The sequence below is a fragment of the Dermacentor silvarum genome, chromosome 5 (assembly GCF_013339745.2).
Source record: "Dermacentor silvarum isolate Dsil-2018 chromosome 5, BIME_Dsil_1.4, whole genome shotgun sequence".
NCBI lineage: Eukaryota > Metazoa > Arthropoda > Arachnida > Ixodida > Ixodidae > Dermacentor > Dermacentor silvarum.
In genome coordinates this window covers 112,276,357-112,296,909 of record NC_051158.1, presented here as the reverse complement: position 1 = coordinate 112,296,909, position 20,553 = coordinate 112,276,357, and positions in this window count along the sequence as shown.

The window sequence follows — 20,553 nt, the reverse complement described above, 5'->3', positions numbered from 1 at the left end:
GTGTACGTGATGTTGTGAAGAACAAATAAAATGAATGAATGAATTAATTAATGAATGAATGAAGTGACTATTATTTTAGTGGTATCGATAGCCTATGCCTAGAGAATGAACATGTTGCGCTATATGTTCACCTCGTTTTAAATTTCTGTGCGTGCTTTCTTTTACGCTGTAGGAAACCTGAATACTTAAGTGACCCCTTAGGCACAGTATTTTATCAGCAGCGTCTCAAATGGAAGTCAATGATATGGGTCTCAGTATTGCTTCTCCTCTTTCTAGTAAGCAATGCTGACGACTCGTGAAAAAAAAAGAAAGCTCTTTTAATAATGCACAAAATTTATTACGAATGGGAACATCGCCACTTGTATGCAGAGGTCACGAATACATATAATTCACTCATGCAGTAACCCAAATGAGACAAAGCCGGATTCACTGGAAATCAGAATCAATAGCAGTCATCCGTAGTAGCGGTTGTACTCGGACTCGCAGCAATAAAAAAGAAAAAAGAAAAAAAAAAACACTGGCCCTTGCACTGCGTGAAGATGGTTATTCAGCGAAACTGAAACGTGCGGCCACGCTGTTCATTACTGGCTTAATCCAGAGGGTTGATTAAAGTATTCCTCAATTATTAGGTTACACGCACGTTCGGTTAGCAGCATTCGCCCGAGATTGCCGCATGCGATACTTCGAAAATTAGTTGCTTCAAAATTAAATCTGTCCGTTACGTAAGAGAATGAATGGATCATACCTCCTTAAGCAATGGCTCATACCCCCGTAAACGCGGCCTCCCCATTACGACGACAGAAGTGAAATCGTACGCTGGAATGATGAGTGGCAATGCAGCCAGCTGCGGAAGAAGACGACGACGCTCGAGCCAATTCTGATGATGACAGTTTTCTGTGGACAGGCGATTTCGGCGAGCCATGTAAAGCTTCGTTTTAAAAACGATGATACACTTTCGCCGGTAAGTTGAAGCAGTATTATCGATAGTTCAATATAAGGCAATTCTTCCAACAATCCTTCGGGGTCCCACGCCATGTCTTCAAGTGCAAGTGTTATATATATATATATATATATATATATATATATATATATATATATATATATATATTGTGGGAATTCGCTCTCTGTCCACGCGTCAACGCTTCCATGGCCGAATCAGACAGAGTACGCCACGTACTCAAAGGCATTGGGCCTCTCGCCTTCAATGCGTTGGCCATCAATGACCCGGCTACCGTCGCTGATATTGTGGCTACGTGCCAGCGCCTCGACCAACTCGAATCTGCCCGATTGCCGCCCCCGGACACCCCTGACAACAACCCTACCACCGATTCCTCGTTGCGCGCAATGGTCCGCGCAATCATACGCGAATAGCTGTAGTCCCTTGGCTTCTCGGCAGGTCCCATTCCTGCCCACGCCCCCAGTACCACTTTGCGCGACGTTGTCAAGGAGGAGCTGGCGTCTATGGCGGGTACTGCGTATACGGACCCTCTAGTCCCTAGGCCCCCACCAACGTACGCGCAGGTAGCCGCAGTTGCCGCAGCCTTCATGCCATCGATGCCTCCGAAACCAACGCAGAAACACTTGGCTTCGATGTCTACCAGCACACCAAACCAACCTTATTTTCCGCCATGGCGTCCAACCCGACCTATATGTTACTACTGTGGATATCGTGGCCACATCGCACGTTTCTGTCACAAGCGGCAGCAAGACGAGCGGCGCGGATTTGACACCTACGAACGGGACGACTTTTGTGCTGGGGCCTCTTTTCAACGCCGTCCTTATGCGCCGCGTTCCGACCGCTCGCCGTCACCACCTGCAACCTCCGCGACGCCTTCTAGCTCCCGTCCTGCCAGACGCCGCTCGCCGTCACCCCTTCGTCGATCTACCTCGCCACTTCGACCAGCCTCTCCATTCGCCGGCCGTCGACCGGAAAACTAAATTATGCAGCTTTTGGAGGAAAACCTGGATTGCTCAACAGGACAGAAATTCCTCCAGCGCGTCCGCATAACATGCTATCTGGTTTCGTAGAAGGAGTACACGTGGAAGCCTTAATAGACCCTGGAGCAAGTTTGTCAATTATTCACCGTGATTTGTGTTTGCGCCTCAGGAAAGTTACCAGTCCTTATGATGGACCTACGCTACTCGCTGCTCAAGGGAACGCGATTCCACCTTCCGCCATGTGCACTGTTCGTGTCTACATTGATGGAATTCTACATTATGTACAATTCGCAGTGCTGCAGTTCCTGTACCCAGCAGCTGATATTAGGATGGGATTTTCTTTCTACGGCGTCCGCTTCTATCTGCTGTCGGAAACGTGTTCTCCACATGACCGACATCGCCTATTCGCTTCATACAGATAACGCACCACTTCGTTTGCTTGCTGCAGAAGACACCGAGCTACTTCCTTGTCATCAGAGAAATGTTGGAATATCGTCGGATGTCATTAACCATGGTGGCGTGTTCGTACGACCATCTGCGCACTGTCTCAGCAGAGGGATAGTCTTTGCATCGGAGCTGGTCCGGTTTGAGAATGGCTCCACATTCGTCTGCGCTACCAACCCGACATCCGAAAAAATTCTGATCCCTAAGGGCACTACGTTGGCTTGCATCAATAAATCCGAGCATCTCTCTGTTGTTTCTGTTGAAGTGGCTTCCTCTGAAGCTCCTTCTGTTGGACGTTCCGCCTCTCTCTCTGCCCTTGAAGCTACCATCAGTTCCGACCTGACCTCTTCACAGTCACAGCAGTTGCTTGCTTTGCTGAAAAAGTATGAAACTTCGTTTGACGCACATGCCACTTCATTGGGACAGACTTCCGTCATCACGCATCGGATAGAAACAGATGGCGGGTCCATTGTTCGCCATCGACCATATCGTGTCTCTCTCGCCGAGCGAAAAGTCATTGAGGAAAACGTCGACTACATATTGCAACGCTGGATAATACGCACCTCCTCTAGTCCTTGGTCATTCCCCGTCGTTCTAGTTCGGAAAAAAGACGGCTCTGTTCGGTTTTGCGTTGTTTACCGGGAACTCAACAAGATCACGCGCAAGGATGTGTACCCTATGCCGTGCATAGACGATGCCTTGGATTCACTGCAGAATGCCGAGTATTTCTCGAGTCTTGATCTGCGTTCAGGCTACTGGCAGATACCTATGCATGAGGACGATAAAAAACAACGTTTTCAACACCAGATGGGCTCTACGAGTTCGATGTAATGCCATTCGGCCTCTGCAATCCACCCGTAACATTCGAGCGCATGATTGACACCATTCTGCGTGGCCTAAAGTGGAAGACTTGCTTGTGTTATCTCGACGATATTGTTGTTTTCACTTCCACCTTCTCTCAACACCTGCAACGACTGGACGAAGTTCTCACGCGCCTTGCCTACGCTGGCCTAAAGCTGAACACGAAAAAGTGCCGTTTTGCCCGCACGACAATTAAGGTCTTGGGTCACATTGCGAGCAAGGACGGCATTCGTCCTGATCCCGATAAGGTTTCAGCGGTTCTTTACTTCCCTCGCCCCGAACGGACCAAAGATTTGCCCAGTTTCCTTGGCCTCGCTTCTTATTTTCGCCGCTTCATACGTGACTTCGCCTCAATAGCTGCCCCTCTGCACAAATTACTCGGGTCGGCTGTTCCCTTTGAGTGGTCTCCCGAATGCGAATCAGCGTTTACCCATCTGAAAAACTCCCACACATCTGAACGAGTACTTCGCCATTTCGATGAAACCGCACCCACACTCCTACATACGGACGCTAGTGGTCATGGCCACAACGGCGTGCCTCATAATCAGAACTGGTTTTGGCACGTAAAACCCCATAATTTAATTTTAATGTTTGGTCATGGCATCGGTCGTATTCTACTACAGCGAGATGAGTCTTTACGTGAGAGGGTCGTCGCCTACGCAAGCCGCGTACTGACGCACACCGAGAAGGATTATGCCATCACTTAGAAGGAGTGCCTCGCTGTCGTTTGGTCGGTAGAGAAGTTTCGACCTTATCTTCATGGCCGCCATTTTACCATTGTTACGGACCACCATGCCTTATGTTGGCTTTCCACGCTCAAGAACTTGTCTGGACGCCTCGGTCGCTGCATTATGCGTCTTCAAAAATACGACTTCACTATTATCTACAAGTGCGGTAAAAAGCATCAGGACGCAGATGCGCTTTCTCGCTGCTCCCTTCCTACGACGCCATGCCGTGGTTCCGCTCCTACCTTGCGCGACAGGCTTTCGGACCGTTCTTCCCCGCATGTGTTGTCTTTAACCGCTATTGACCAGACTCCTTCGGATGACCATGGATCACTCATATCTCACCAACTCGCTGACTCCTACTTTCGACGCATCATAGACCGCCTTCAGGGAACTTCGCGCCCGCCCAACGCCCGCTTTCGTCCACAGCTGACGCAATTGAAGCTCGAAAACTGCGCCCTGTACCGCCATATCTATCACCCTGACAGTCAACGCTGGGTGACTGTTCTACCTAGAAGAAAACGTACGACCGCATCAAAGGTCTCTTCTACTGGTCTGGCTTATCCACAAGTGTAGCGCGATACGTCGCTTCCTGCGCCATTTGCCAGCTTCGAAAGCTACGAACATCTGGTCAAAGCGGAGAGCTCCAACCACTCCCGTGTCCATCGGCACCATTCGAAGTCGTTGGCATTGACCTGTATGGTCCCCTTCCCCCGACTCTCACCGGCAATCGATGGATAGTGACAGCCGTCGACCACTTGACACGTTACGTCGAAACAGCTTGCGTGACTTCGGCGTCAGCTTTTGAAGTGGCTGCGTTTATACTTCAAGCATTAATCCTGCGTCACGGTGCTCCTCGTGTCATCCTTAGCGACCCTGGAAAGCCTTTCCTTTCACAAATTGTAGACGAATTGCTCCGAGCCTCCGGGACCACCCACAAGACAACCTCCAGTTACCACCCTCAAACCGACGGCTTGACTGAGCGCCTTCATCGCACGCTCTCCGACATGATAGCCATGTACATTCAACCGGACCACACCAACTGGGACGCAATTTTGCCATTCGTGACTTTTGCGTACAGTACCGCCGCACAACGCACAACAGGTTACTCGCCGCTCTACCTCGTATATGGCCGTTCGCCCTCTTCTTTTCTTGACGTGTCTTTCTTCTCCGTCCCGGTCACTCCAGCTGCACCCTCTTGTGAACAATATATATCACACCTCCTCCACTGTCGCCAGCTCGCCCGCATCAACACTGAAGCAAGGCAACATGACCGCAAGAACCTCTATGACGCATCCCACCGCACAGTGGTTTTCCGCCAGTGCGATGAAGTGCAACTCCGGACACCAGTTCGCGCTCCTGGCTTATGCGAAAAGTTTCAGTTTCGGTTCATAGGCCCATACAGTCTTAGAGCAGACTTCTCCCGTTAATAATCGCGTCCTACAACAGTAGAACCGTTAATAATCGGTTCACAACAGTAAAGTCATTGACTAATTGTTGTTGACATATTGTTGAATAATGTTGAGTATTATTGAGAATGGTTGAACAATATTGACATTGAATATACATCTGAAAGCAAAGCTTGTCGCCGTAAGCATCTTACGTAAGAAAAGGCATATCTTAGGTAAGCAAAGCTTGTCCGATTATAGTAAGCGAAGCTTGTCGTCCGACTCTAGCATGCTGATTCTAGCGTGACGGCTTCCGAAGTCCAGGCGAAACGTCAGCGAAGAGCCTCCGACCCTGAATTTAGGGCAAACGAAGCGGTACGCCTGCGGCAGCGTCGTCTTGCCACAAGCTCCCCCAGTTACGACTCGAGAGAGAGAGGCCTTTGGTTCAAGTTATGTGACCCTCTATATATTTAGTGGTGATTACGTGAACAATAAAACAGTATATATGTGTAAAACACATACATGTCTACGTGTGTGTGTTTCAGATGTGCATTCAATGTTAATATTGCTCAACAATTCTCAATAGTACTCAACATTATTCAACAATATGTCAACAACAATTAGTCAATGACTTTACTGTTGTGAAGCGCTCAACAACTTTATTGTTGAGGTATTGTTGTGTACGTTCAGTAACTATTGAGGCATTATTGAAAGGATATTGTATCAACAATTCCTCAACAATATGCCAACAACATTTCAATGTATACATTGACTGTAATATTTCTCCCCTCCTAGACGAAGCCCGCCGGGCAAGTCAGTTAAGTTCTCGGTGCGAAGGGCTTGAGACGAGCAACATGCACAACCTCAGTCTTGGCGGAGCGCCGTCCAGTTGCGGTGAGACGCGCCAGTCGACAATTCACTTCACTGAGCTGGTCAGCAATAACGTACGGGCCAGTATAGTTGGCGAGAAGTTTCTGACACAGGCCACGTTTGCGCATCGACACCATAGCCAGACTAGATCCCCTGGAGAATAGGTGACATCCCGATGGCGCCTGTCGTACCGTGCTTTGGACCGGTCTTTCGAAGCCAGAGTACGTATGCCGGCCAAATGCCGAGCTTCTTCAGCGAGACACAGAGTCTCGGCGATGGTGAGATCGTCGTGGGTGGAGAAAGAAAATATAGTTTCGAGTGTGTGACGGGGCGCGCGGACGAGCGTAGAGCAGGAAAAACGGGTTGTGGCCAGTAGGCTCGTGCGTTGCTGTGTTAAAAGCATATGTAATGAAAGGCAAAATGTCGTTCCAGTTTTTATGGTTCGATGCCACGTACATGGACAACACTGCTCACCAGTGTAGGTTGATACGCTCGGTCAGCCCATTTGTTTGCGGGTGATACGGTGTCGAGTGGTGAAAGTTGGAAGCGCATAATCGAAGAAGCTCTTCCATGACATGTGCAGTAAAGTGGCGGCCGCGGTCACTGATGACTATTCGAGGAGGACCGTAACGGAGAATGATCGATTGCAACAGAAAAAAGGAAACTTGGCTGGCGGTGGCAGAAGGCAAAGCAGCCGTCTCGCAGTACCGGGTAAGATGGTCGGCACATATACGATGATCCAACGGTTCTCTTTCGATAATCGAGGAAAGGGACCCATGAGATCAATTCCGACTTGCTCGAAAGGAGAGCTCGGAGGCGTCAGTGGTTCTAGGAGGCCGGCTGGCGTCCTAGTTAGGTGTTTGTGGGCCTGACACTGAGCGCAACTGGCCACGTACATTTTAGTCGACCGGCGCATTCGGGGCCAGTAAAACCAATCTTGGGCACGTTGAAATGTACGCGCTGCTTCTAGATGTCCGGTGGTAGGATCGTCGTGCATAACCTGCAAAATTGTGGAGCGTAGCTTCTCCGGAACTACAAGAAGGAAGCGGGCACCAGAGGTTGCGAAATTCCTCTTGTAGAGGAGGCCATCACTAACACAATATCCTCGGTTTGTTGTGGAGTCATGCGCAGCGTTAAAGAGCGGCTCTAAGCTGGAGTCTTCTCGCTGCTCCTTCTCGAAGGTCTGTTTATCCGGAAATGCAGGTGCGAAAGAAGCAATAACATGATCAAAGTTATCGGCATCACAAAGTGTGGTGTTTAGCGGCATTCGCGAAAGGCAGTCAGCATCAGCGTGTCGGCGACCACTCTTATGTGAAAGTGTGAAGTTGTACTCCTGGAGACGTAGAGCCAAGCGCGCGAGTCGACCAGAGGGATCACGAAGATTGACAAGCCAGCACAACAAATGATGATTGCTGACGATTGTGAATGGGCGTCGATACACGTTCGAGCGAAAACGTTGCACAGCAAAAATGACTGCTAGACATTCTTGTTCCGTAGCGGTGTAATTGCTTTCAGGCTTACTTAACGTACAACTCGTATACGCAATTACGTGCTCGTTCCGGCCGCATCGCTGAACGAGGACTCCACCGAACCCCACGCCACTCGCATCGGTGTGGATCTCTGTCGGTGCGGCTGGGTCGAAATGCCGAAGGATGGGACCCGCCGTCAGTAAGAACTTCAGTTGACGAAAAGAAGCTTCGCACTCGTGAGTCCACTGAAAAACGGCGTCCTTATGCAGAAGACAAGTCAGGGGATAGGCGACATCGGCAAAAGCAGGTATATATCGGTGGAAATAAGAGCAGAGGCCTAGGAAGCTACGAAGCTCCTTAACAGACCAAGGAAGCTTAAACGCTTCAACATACGATGTCTTTTGTGGGTCAGACCTGATACCATCCTTGTCTACAAGATTTCCAAGCACCAATGTCTACCGCTCACCGAAGTGACATTTCTTAAAACTGAGTACTAGGCCGGCGTGTTCAATGCAGTCTAACACGACTCCCATGCGCCTGTTGTGCTCTTCAAAAGTGCTTCCAAAGATGACAACGTCGTCTAAGTAACACATGCAAATATGCCATTTCAGGCCTCGAAGAACGGTGTCCATAAATCTTTCGAAAGTCGCGGGTGCGTTGCAAAGCCTAAACGGCATGATGTTCAACTCAAAAAGGCCATCCGAGGTTATAAAGGCCGTTTCTTTCTTTATCCGCCGGGTGCATTGGGATTTGCCAGTACCCCGTACGCAAATCTACAGAAGAAAAGTAGGATGCTGAATGAAGGCAATACAATGCGTCATCAATCCTTGGAAGAGAGTAAACGTCTTTCTTGGTAATATAATGGAATTGAGACGGCGGTAGTCCACACAAAATCTCCAAGTACCGTCTTTCTTTTTCACAAGTATAACTGGAGCAGCCCACGGACTGGATGATTCCTGAATTACTCCTTTCTGTAGCATTTCGTGAACCTGTTCGTTGATAACGTTGCCCTCTGACGGTGATACTTGATAGGGTTTGTGTCGAACAAGCTGCGCCGACCCCGTGTTAATTCTGTGCTTGCTTCAAGACGCAGGAATGGACGGCGCGTTATCCCCCTGGGCGAAGTCGAAGATGCTTAATTGTGCTTAGTCAAGACGTTCACCAATGTACGGCGCTGATTCATGCTGATCGACTTGCTGATCATCGGCAGAATCTTCGAGTCTTCCGAGCAGACGTCAACTCGTGTATGTGGAGCATCCGCGAACACGGCGACTGGCGTCGATCTGTGCTCTTTGAAGGAAGCAAGCTTCATGCCAGCAGGTACCACTGCGTTTTCGCCTGAAGGGTTGACAACACATAATTTAGATCGACGCTGAGCAGCAGACACAAGACAATGTGGTAGAAAAATATTCTTCTTGTTAATATTCTTCTTGGCTTAATTCTGGTTTATTTGATTGTTTTATTTCTATTATTTCTCTCGATACAGATGGGTTCTGATATCTATACGGTGACTAACGCGTCATTGCCAAATGAACCATGTTTTAAGTGAATATCTGTTGTATATGTTCACGGTCAAGTACATGTGTTTCTTCTTCATTACAATATTAATCGTTTATTAGCATGTACTAGGCAGAAACAGTACTTACTGCCTTCCCAAACGAATGTGTATATATATATACATACGTTGTCACGTGCTACAGAAGGGCAGTGGCATGCGCTGTTGAGACAAGTATTCAATGGCTCTTGGTCTTTCGCCGAATCTTCGCCTTGGAGAGTTGACGGCAAAACCCTGAAGTCCAAGGCGGCGATATGGGCATTCACGGTATACGTATCCGGCTTCACCACAGTGATAACACAGCGGTGGCCTGTCCGGTGTGCGCCAGACGTCCGATTTTCTTTGAAGTGGTTGTCCGTTCTCAAGTGCTGGATTGGTTGCACTGATGGAAGTGTATCGTGAGGCGTGGGGCGCACGAAGCGCGGTGAAGCAGGAATATACCGGCTCGTAGCTTCCGCATATGATGCGCGCCGAAGCTCTGTCGGCACAGGTGGTGTGACCTCACTGTCAAGCGGCACTTGCAGATCATGTTGTACCTCGTTCCTGATGAGGCTGGATATAGATCCCGCAGTAGGTTGAGGCGGGCAGTGAATTCTTTGCAGCTTGTCGCGTACCACTGATCGGATGAGGTCGCAGAGGGAGTCGATGTTGATGCTACCTCCGGCAACTCCAGTCTGATCCATCGATGACGTGACGCTGATTTGCCGGTCGTATACTGCTGACCGCTGCTGAAGCACTTTTTCCATTGTCGTGGCTTCCGTTAAGAACTCCGCCACAATCGTTGGGAGACTCCGAACGAGGCCAGCGAAAAGCTGCTCCTTAAGCCCTCGCACTAAGTGGAGGAGCTTGCTATCTTGCGCCATGTCCGGGTCAGCTCGACGAAAGAACCGCGTCATGTCCTCAGCGTACATCACGCTTTCGTTCGGCATTTGGATGCGCGACTGAATGTCCCGCTCGGCGAATTCACAGCAATCAGCATGGTATAACTTGTACCCAGATGACGGCAAAAGTCGCTCCACGACGAGAAGGGTTCACGGTTCTCGTACAAGGTACGAGCGCCATCCTCCAGGCTAAAGTACACATTCTTCAGCTTGTTCGCATCGGTCCACGCATTGAAATCAGCAACGCGTTCAAACTGAGATAACCAGTCTTCGACGTCCTTAAGGATGGAACCATGGAAGATTTTTGGCACTTTCTGTAGCGTATAGTGAGCAGCGGTAGTCATCATCATCATCAACCTATATTTTATGTCCATTGCAGGACGAAGGCCTCTCCTTGCGATCTCCAATTACCCCTGTCTTGCGCTAGCGTATTCCAACTTGCGCCTGCAAATTTCCTAACTTCATCAGCCCATCTGGTTTTCTGCCGACCTCGACTGCGCTTCCCTTCTCTTTGTATCCATTCTGTAATCCTAATGGTCCACCGGTTACCCATCCTACGCATTACATGGCCTGCCCAGCTCCATTTCTTCCGCTTAATGTCAACTAGAATATCGGCTATCCCCGTTTGTTCTCTGATCCACACCGCTCTCTTCCTGTCTCTTAACGTTAGTCCTAAGATTTTTCGTTCCATCGCACTTTGTGGGGTCCTTAACTTGTTCTCGAGCTTCTTTGTTAACCTCCAAGTTTCTGCCCAATATATGTTAGCACCGCTAGAATGTAATGATTGCACACTTTTCAACGATAGTGGTTAAGCTCCCAGTCAGGATTTAGCAATGCCTGCCGTATGCACTCCAACCCAATTTTAATGTTGTGTAAATTTCTTTCTTATGATCAGGGTCCCCTGTGAGTAATTGACCGAGATAAAGGTACTCCTTTACAGACTCTAGAGGCTGACTGGCAATCCTGAATTCTTGTTCCCTTGCCAGGCTATTGAAGATCATCTTTGTCTTCTGCATATTCATATTCAACCCAATTCTTACACTTTCTCGATTAAGGTCCTCAATCATTTGCTTTAATTCGTCTGTATTGTTGCTGAATAGGACAATGTCATCTGCTAACCGAAGGTTGCTGATATATTCGCCGTTGATCCTCACTCCTAAGCCTTCCCAGTCTAAGAGCTTGAATACCTCTAAGCATGCAGTGAATAGCATTGGAGAGATTGTGTCTCCTTGCCTGACCCCTTTCTTGATAGGTAACTTTCTTCTTTGCTTGTGGAGAACCAAGGTAGCTGTGGAATCAATGTAGATGTTTGCTAAGATGTAGATGTTTGCTAAGTACAGTATATACAGCGCTTATGTAGCCCTTGTGCACCGCAGTGCCCCTAGCTTCAGGCGAGAACATATTCACGTATGCCTCCTGTATTCCTTGATTACGCAATGCCTCTATGACTGCTGGTATCTCTACTGAATCAAATGCCTTTTCATAATCTATGAAAGCCATATAGACAGGTTGATTGTACTCCGCAGATTTCTCGATTACCTGATTGATGACATGGATATGATGCATCGTAGAATATCCCTTCCTGAGGACAGCCTGTTCTCTTGGTTGGCTGAAGTCAAGTGTTGCCCCGATTCTACTGGAAATTATCTTCGTGATTATTTTATACAATATTGAAAGCAAGCTAATGGGTCTATAGTTCTTCAATTCTTTAACGTATCCCTTCTTATGGATTAGTATAATGTTGACGTTCTTCCAGCTCTCTGGTACACTTGAAGTTGTGAGGCATTGGGTATAAAGGGCCACAAGCTTTTCAAGCATAATATCTCCTCCATCTTTGAATAAATGTACTGTTATTCCATCTTCTCCAGCAGCTTTTTCCCTGGTCTTGTCTTTCAAGGCCCTTCTAACTTCGTCGCTAGTTATAGAAGCTAGGAGCCTCTTAACTGGTTCATCACTATTTCGAATGAAAATAGCTTGGCACTTTTGGGCACTGTACAGGTCAGTATAGAATACTTCCGCTGCTTTTACTATGGCATCAAAATTGCTGATATTACTATGCTTATCTCTCAGTGCATACATCTTGCCTTGTCCTATGCCAAGCTTTCTTCTTACTGATTTAATGCTGGGTCCGTATTTTACTGCTTCCTCAATCTTTCCCACGTTATAATTTCAATATCCCTTAATTTCTTCCTGTCGATCAGTTTTGACAGTTCAGCGAATTCTATCTGATCTCTTGAGTTGGACACCTTCATGTTTTGTCGTTTCTTTATTAGGTCCTTTGCTTCTTGGGAGAGCTTACCATCTGGTTGCATTGGTGCCTTACCTCCCACTTCAATTGCTGCTTCTTAGATCAACTTAGTTACGGTTTCATTCATTACCTCTATGTTGTCTTTGTCTTCCTTTCCTAAAGCTGCGTATTTGTTTGCGAGCACCAGCCTGAATTGGCCTGCCGTTATCCTTACTGCCTCTAGGTCGGTCGGTTTCCTCTTGACTAATTTCATTCTTTCTCTCTTCAAATTGAGCAAAATCCTGGACCTCACTAACCTATGGTCACTGCACTTTACCTTACCTAACACTTCTACATCCTGCACCATGCTTGGATCGGCAGAGAGTGTGAAATCTATTTCATTCCTTGTTTCTCCATTAGGGCTTTTCCAGGTCCACTTCCTGTTGCTGCGCATCCTGAAGTAGGTATTCATTACTCGGAGCCTATTCCTTTCCGCGAATTCTACTAACATCTCTTCTCTTGCATCCCTAGAATCGATGCCGTAGTTGCCCATTGCTTGCTCACCAACCTGCTTTTTCCGTCGATATGGTTATTGCCAAATTTCTGTGGATGAAAAGTACCAAGGGAAGACTGCGTTTATCACCCCTGATGGTCTATATCAATTCCAAGTTATGCCATTCGGTCTATGCAACGCCCCAGCCACGTTAAAACGTATGATGGACTCTTTGCTTCAAGGGTTCAAATGGTCAACATGCCTCTGCTACCTAGACGACGTTCTCGTAGTTTCGCCTACATTTGAGACACACCTTGAGCGCTTACCAGCTGTTCTTCAGGTCTTCGGTGAGGCTGGGCTCGAACTAAATTCCTCGAATTGTCAATTCGGTCGTCAACAGATTACAGTGCTGGGCCACCCCGTCGACGCTTCCGGTATTCAACTAGACCCGGAGAAAATTCGCGCTGTCACGTCGTTTCCTGTACCTCAGTCTGTCAAAGATGTGCGAAGTTTTGTAGGACTCTGCTCCTACTTCCGACGGTTCGTTTAACACTTTGCACCGATTGCCCGACCACTTACTGATCTTGTGAAGAAGGACGTGCCGTTTACGTGGGGTCCCGCTCACGCTGCCACGTTTTGCCCACCTGACCAACATTCTCGCCACGCCACCTATACTGTCCCACTTTGACCCGTCCTCTCCTACAGAGGTCCGTACCGATGCCAGTGGTCACGGTATCGGATCCGTCTTAGCCCAACGCCAATGGGGACGTGATCGTGCTATCGCCTAGGCTAGCCGCCTCCTCAAAGCTGCGGAGCGCAACTATTCGATTACAGATCGTGAATGCCTGGCTCTCGTCTGGGCGGTTTCCAAATTCCGTCCGTACTTGTATGGAACGCACTTCTCTGTAATCACGGACCACCACGCGCTCTGCTGGCTTTCCTTACTTAATGATCCTACAGGCCGGCTTGGTCGCTGGGCTCTGCGGCTACAAGAACATTCCTATGCAGTAGTATGCAAGTGCCTTAATCAGGACGCAGACGGTTTGTCACGCTACCCAATGGACTAACCACCCGCCAACTCTGACGCCGACGCTTGCGTTTTCTCCGTTTCTCCGATGCTACACGTCGCCGACGAGCAACGCCGTGATGCCACCTTGCGCGCCATGATTGATCGCTTGGAATCTTCGTCCTCTGATTCGTCTCTTCACTTCTTTGTTCTCCGGGATGGTGTGTTATACCACCACAACGTAAGCCCCGACGGTCCTGCCCTACTCCTCGTCATTCCTAAGCACCTACGTTCAGCTGTTCTCCAAGAACTTCATGATTTGCCAACGGCAGGTCACCTCGGCCTGGCGGTGGTGAATTCTTTATTTTGCCCAAAAAGAGGGGACGAGTCCATGGCAGTAGCGTACCTAGAATCTCTGCCAGGGGGGGGGGGGGGTTGACAGTTTGCCAATACCATCGAAATAGCACTAATTTCAATTTCTTCACGGGAAATTGTCAAAAAATGCGCTTTTTGTGAGTGTGCAGACGATTACGCGTCTTATACCTAAGTTGCAGTACTAATTGCGCAAGGAAAGAAAAGGGGTTAAACAAAAGAGGAGGGTTAAGTCGGCCTCAGGGGGGGGGGGTTACAACCCCCGAAACCCCCCCCCCCCGCCCCCGTCGGTGCGCCACTGGTTCAAGGACTCGTTGCGCTGGCTTGGAGGAGGTCGGCGGGAATCCCTTGGGATTACGCGGCGATGAGTCGGCGTTGGTCTGCTGGCTCGGAGGTACGTAGGAGGGACTCCCACGACTCTGGGGTGTTTGTGTTGTGTGTGTTGTAATGCGTACAAGTCCACGCCATGTGTATGAGAGTGGCCGGAGCTGAGCAGTGTTTGCACCCAGGCGTTATTTGATGCGGAAAGATTTTACTGTATAAGAGGGGGTGTGGGAAGCTGCCTGTTTGTAGTTTGTGCCATTGGACGGCCTCGCGCCTTGTTAGATCACGGTGTGCGAGATCATATATGCATCTTCCGAGTCGGTAGTACTGGAGGATGTCCGTGTAAGTGGTGAGTAGAGAATCGTGCGAGATAGTGGTGTCAGGGGAATCGGGGCGGTGGATCCTACACTCGGCTCGGCAGCTAAGATCTTGAGCAAGTGTATGCACCTGGACGTTTCCGCTTAGCGACTCGTAGGCTGGAGCCCACAGGAGTAAGCGGGATGTGGAGGAGGGGCGAGTAGAAAGTGATGCCGGGCGAGAGATACGGCCGACATCGTAGTGGCGGATCGCCTGTTGAGAATCGCTTATGACGACTTTGGTAATAGGATCACTTAGCGCAAGCGCAATGGTAACCTCCTCTGCTGCGGTGACTATTTCTGCGTTGCGAATCCTGCAGGCTGTGTACCAGCTACGGTGCGAGGCGAGGGCTGCCGCCTCCATCGCTGGTTGCGAGGGCTTGTAAATGGCGTCCGTATACGTGACATTCGGATGTCCGCAGACGCGTTTCTCTAATTGACGTGCACGATCGGCCCGTCTCTCGGCGTGGTGTTCCGGATGCATCCGTTTGAGAATGGGAGGGATGCGGAGATTTTGACGATATTCTGGTGTGGGGTCAATATAATTGGGGGCCGCCCTTGTTGGTGAGATCCCAACTTGCTGCAGTACCGCGCGGCCAGCGTGTGTGAGTGACAACCGTTCGTATTGGGCGGTCAGGACAGCTTAGATCAGTTCGCTCACGGTGTTGTAGATGCCGAGAGCCATAAGATTGGGAGTATCTGTGGACAAGGGAAGACCCAGGGCCGTCTTGTATGCTTTTCGAAGTGACGCCTCTAGCCATTTGCTTTCGGCGCGGATGAGACGTAAGTAAGGTGCGAAGTAGGTGATGCGGGAGCAGATGAAGGCTTGGACGAGGCGCAGGAGGTTGGACTCTCGCTTACCTCGGTGCTTGTTCGAAACTCGCTTGAGAAGACGTCCGATCTGTACCACCGACTGGTCGATACGTTGGAGCGATATATTGTTGCTGTCGTTCGCCTGTAGGTGTGTAGTCCACTCGGCGTCTTCCGCACCTACGACCGGATTCGGTGACGCTTCTTTTGGCCAGGCCTTGGCCGCTCCGTCCGGAAATACGTTGCGGCGTGTGAGAAATGTCAGAGCCGCAAAGCACCATCGACGGTCCCAGCCGGGTGCCTTAAACCGCTCGACATTCCTTCGGAGCCGTTATTTCGCGGCTTACTTACTTGGCCCTTTCCCTCTATCAACGCCTGGCAACAAGTGGGTCGCTGTGGCGACAGATTACGTCACGCGCTACTCCATCACCAGAGCGCTTCCAACAAGCTGCGCCACAGATGTCGCCGATTTTATTTTACGCGACGTGATTCAGCAGCATGGAGCTCCACACAAACTGCTCACTGACCGTGGTCGGACTTTAATTTCTAAAGCCATAGCTGACATCCTGCAGTCCTACTGAACCAGGCACAAGCTGACTACGTCTTATCATCCACAAACTAATAGTCTCAGGGAGCGTCTAGATCGAACCCTGACAGACATGTTTGCAAAGTATGTCTCGTCCGAGCCTACTGATTGGGACCTTGCCCTACCCTATGTCACATTTGCTTGCAATTCTTCGCGTGAGGACACTGCCGGTTATTCCCCGTTGTTTCTGTTGTTCGGCCGAGAACTCACATTGCCAATGGACACATCACTTTCATCCGCCGCAACAGAGACCAACGAATATGCACTTGACGCAATCACCAGGGCAGCCCAAGCACGCGACAGTGCCCGCGCTCGCCCCCTGACCTCCCAAGAGAACCAATGACGTTCGTACGATGGCCAACACAGAGACGTCCGCTTTTCGCCTGGATCTCTGGTACTCCCTTGGTCCCCGACTCGTCACGTTGGCCTGTCAGAAAAACTCCTGTCTCGGTACACAGGCCGATATCGAGTGCTGCGTGCCGTGACTCTAGTTATGTATTAAATCGCCCCTGTCAGTACCAGTGCGTCATCTGCCTCGAATTACCCTGACGTTGTGCATATCGCACGCCTAAAACCCTACTACCCTCCTTTTACCACCGCTACTTAGACGAACCGGGATGGTGCTTCTGCCGCCGGGGATAATGCTACATGCATACTGCGTGTTTCTTGTGAACGATGCGCGCTGGTGCCCCGACGAAGCGGAACTGCTCCTTGCTCTCGACCTGTCAGCTGAACTGGTCAGCGCTGCATTTGCCTTTTGTAAATATACATTGTAGATGGTCTACAGTGCATAATCCTTCGTTCGCGTAACAATATATACCAACAGATGGTGCTTGACTATGCGTCGCAAAAAAGAAAACTGATATACCGGTGTCACACGTACACTTCTGATCGCGACCGGGCGCGGTCCAGATCGGATTTCTTGATCGCGATCAACAGTGGTCACTCCTACAAGGTAGAACGATCCGGTTCGAGTTATCGTCTGCTGATCGTCAACTCTCAGAACTGCATAATGCCTTGGCTACAAATCCACATTTGCCAAATATGGATAAATTTGGATAATATTTCAATTTTACAACTTACGATTGCTTATAAAATGTTTTTAAACGTCGTTTGAGCTGCCTTCACCAGATGTTTTTAGCGTTTTCAGAACAGTGCACTAGAGAGAGGAAACTTCACCTTGTAATCGCGATCGCCTGGATCCGGATCTCGCAAGATTGCGATCGCATATGACCGTGTAGCAAACTCGATGCGGATCAAGCCCAATCCGAATCGGTCCTGATTGCGATCAGAAGTGAACATGTGACACCGGTATCGAGAAAGCAAGTCTCGCACAAGTCTACCCATGGTTAAGCTTAACCATGCCTGAGTTTCGTAGCCCGTGAACAAGGAAGAAAAGCTCTGTTCGCGCACTATTGTATCTTGAGCACACTTAAAAGCAATCCCTGACATAAATCACAATAACAGACTTCTTCATTGACGCGGGTAGCCCGGAAACTTAACCAAAACACATCAAAGCCCTTGCGAAGACCGCGCCCCAGCAGCTCGACGACCAACTGTCATGGTGGCGATTGCATCGAGAGGCGGAAAAAAGAAAAACAAAACAAAGACAAGGACGCGGTAAATATCACCTGATGGCTCTCAACCAATTCGAAGACGCAGACCTTCTGCCGCCTCTCAGGTTCCTCACCGCAGATGCAAGATAAAAGAATGTCGCTCCCTTTAGTTTTATTGAGAAGGCTATTTGAAGCATTATCTGCTTGGCAGCCTGGAAGAACGAACTGTGTGCGAAAGAAAAAAAAAGCATTATTTTGCTCGTTCAAGCTTAACACGGCCGTGGCGCCGCATAGGGCTTCTCATTCGCCGTCGATAGCTGAACAGCAAGGCGACGGCTGCAGCGCTAACGCTCCTCTAATTTCCGCATATTTGCTAGAGTAATAAATATATTATCGGTCAATCCCGCAAATAGTGGCGTAATGTGTTCAACAGTATTCTGCTGCGCAAAGGTGTGGCGCCACGTATCTTTAGCCGTGCTAGAGTGTAGCCGTGCGCTCAGTGCTGGAAATTTAGTGCGGGAGGAGCTTCCTTAATGCACGGGAGGAGGAGGGGGCGGGGGGGGGGGGGCGCCGGCGCAAGCCAGATCTCACCGGATTCGGGCGAGCGCGTTTGGCGCTTCGCGATTTGCTGCGGCGGAGTTGCGTGACGACGAACGCCGGGTCGCGACTTTAGAATTGCTAGTAGATACAGCGGGAGCGTGGCACTGCGGGTCACGTGACTTCCGCTTAACAAGTGTTGTCATGGCAATCGTGGAGCTCCTAGGTGCCTAAGGACATAATCGCTTAGCGACTTTTGAGGCATTGGTCTGCACGGCCGCGCGGCGGCTGCTAGTTACTGAGCGTGGCTCTCATCTCCGGGACAGGGCGCAGCGACCTTGCCGAGCGCAGCTCCTACGTGTGTAGGGAGCGAATCGTTTAGGGCGCGGTGAATGTCTGGCGGTGTCTGGCCCACGCCGGCCGTGCTTTCTTATTGTATCAATTGTTCTAGTGGCGGAAATCCTTGCAGTAGTGGTGGTGTGGCATGACGGCTTTTGATCTCGGTGAACTGTGGTGGTGTAAACAAGGGGATACTGCTCGCGTTTGTACCCCGGTGCCGCGGCGGTAGCCGCGGTACCGGGCGCCGACGCGAATCGGCGGTCGTTGGGGTGTTGGGGAGCGCAGCTTAGCAAAACCCCAAATAAAGATATACTGCTCCAATCAGGTAGACTGCTCCCTTTCTGATCGTGAGATTATATTTGGATCATCAAAATTGTGATGCGTTGAGAGAGAAACATACGCATCACTGTCTTGATGACCCAAATGACCCTTATGATGACCCTTATAATCACTAGAAAAGGCACGCCAACATGTACAAGCAACTTCTCTGTGAAAATGAAAAGGATTACAAAGGAAAATTATCCTTAACAAAATCATGATCCTCACTCGCATATCTTCGTTGTGTCCGTCGGTACCCAGCCGTCACGTTTTACTTGCGCTGCCCTTTCCTTCCTTCGTTCAACGTCGCGGGGGTAATAAAATACCCGCGGCTCTTTCGCGGTCGATCCAGTGCACAGAGCGACAAAGCAGCCGGTCATGTTTCGTTATCAACCGCGAGCATCACAAAAGACTACACAAAACACGAGCTCTCGCACCACAACGCCACTAAGAAAGCAATTGGAGCGCGCGTCCGTTCAGCTCGGCAGCCGGCGCAAAAGATCCAACATGGCTCCGAAAAGCCAGAGCGGCGGCGCGGGGCAGTTCGAAGGCTGTCCCCACCCTGCAAGAAGCGCTGGCATCGAGGCGCCCTAAGAAAGGCCATCTAGGCGAGCGGCCGCCGCGGGCGGCGGCGGTATTTTTTCTTCTCTGGTCACGTTGCGGCGGAAAGTCCGTCTTCTTTTCGATTTTATTTACATTCTACTTTCTCGTATGCAGTTACAGTATCCAAACTTGAATATCTCAAAGTGTTTTCTAACCGAAAGCAAGGCACGTACAAAAAGTAAATCTCGAAGTCAGCTGGCGGCTCCGCGTGTCAGCAGACGACGCGCATAGAATTCTTCTTACTGAGAAATCTGTCGTTAGTTGGCCCAACCGGCTTCGATGAAAACATTTGAGCGACTTTTATGCGTTGTACAAAGAAGAAGACATTAGCGGCGTGGCGTGGCCAGTTGAAACTACGACTGACTTCAAGGTCGTGTGCTGTTATCTAATTCCGATTGCACTCGAGCCGTTCTGGCGATGGTGACAGATTCTAATCTCACGTACAATTAAATGTTCTAGAACGTCAGAATTAGCTTGGAAGAGGTACATCGGCAGATCGTAGCCGTGAATGAAACGCTTGCTTGAAGGAAAGTATTGTCATTTTCATGTATTGCAAGCTTTGCTACTTTTCGTGCGTATAATTCCAAATGCGAGACAGAGTTTCCAAACCCGAATTTCGTTGTCAATATACACTATAAAACGCAAACGGATTACTATGCCCGACTAACCCAGCACTGCGCTTATTAATCTCTAACTTGCACGAGCAGAGTGATCAGGATTGACGGTCCGTAGCACTCAGTACCACACCTCCTTGGCGAACTGCGACGCATAATATTTGAATCGCGAGCTTTATTTGAAGCAAATGTAGTATCATGCACGCGTACGCGCACGCACGCACGCACACACACACACACACACGCACACACACACACACACACACATGCACACGCACGCA